Source organism: Limulus polyphemus, unplaced genomic scaffold (assembly GCF_000517525.1).
Source record: "Limulus polyphemus unplaced genomic scaffold, Limulus_polyphemus-2.1.2 Scaffold580, whole genome shotgun sequence".
Classification (NCBI taxonomy): Eukaryota; Metazoa; Arthropoda; class Merostomata; order Xiphosura; family Limulidae; genus Limulus; species Limulus polyphemus.
In genome coordinates this window covers 353,610-354,706 of record NW_013666190.1, presented here as the reverse complement: position 1 = coordinate 354,706, position 1,097 = coordinate 353,610, and positions in this window count along the sequence as shown.

Here is a 1,097-nt window from a genome sequence, read left to right as displayed (position 1 = left end):
TCAATTGGCAAATTAATCATTTAAGAGGAATGTATAAAAAAATGCAGCTAACTTGTTTCTTTTCACAAAAAATTAGTTCTAATTACATGTAATATTAAGTGTAAGAACAGGAAATGTACATAACCACATATAAACAATGGAAAACTATGTGGTTAGATAAATACTGTTATTCACAAAATGTATTGTAACTTGTTCCAATACATCAAACTGTTGAATATTTGTTTCAAAAATGTTTAGCTCTTCAGTAATCTTAACAGTAATATTGAATGATCTTATATTCTACAAAAATATTCTAACAGCTAAAATAGTTTAAAGGATCACATCAAAAGCCACTTATTGTTCTCAGTGCAAACATAGAAACCAAGAAATGAAAGCGCATTTTTGTTTACGAGGACGGGGTTCGAAACCATGTTCAGCGCTGTTTTTTTTCTTCAATATTATGCTTGTTTGTTTGTAATTAAGCACAAAGCTACACAATGGGCTATCTGTGCTCTGCCCACCACGTGTATCGAAACCCGGTTTATAGCATTGTAAGTCCGCAGATACACCGCTGTGGCATTGAGGGGCTTTAACATTATGCAACAGGTAGTCATAGTATATGCAATCAAACTCGGTGATAGGCGTGAACGAATAATGAATATTTACTAGTATCTAGATGCGGTTGTGGTTAGGTCATAAGTCACTGATAAATGCTTGGATTTAATAACTTCGGATCATAAAAAACAAGAAACTTCCACGAAAAATTAAATAAATATTAGGGTATAATTCTGTTTTAAAAGTTAGTTATATAAATATAGTATTATGTCGAAGTAAAATACTGCCATATACACTGAGTGGTCACAAGTAAATAGACACCTAATTTTTCATCATTTAACTGATTTATGCTAACTTATTTGTGTTCACAGAGCACTATATAAATGAAAATGGTCCGTACACTAATTATCTTGTGTTACAACATGCCTAGAACTCAAGGTTCTCTCGAATTGTCAGATTTTGTTAGAGGAGGGATAGTTGGTCAAGCAGATGGTGGAATTAGTCAGCGGCAAATTTCGCAGAATTTGGGAATCCCGCTTTCGACAGTCAACAGAATCGTCGTG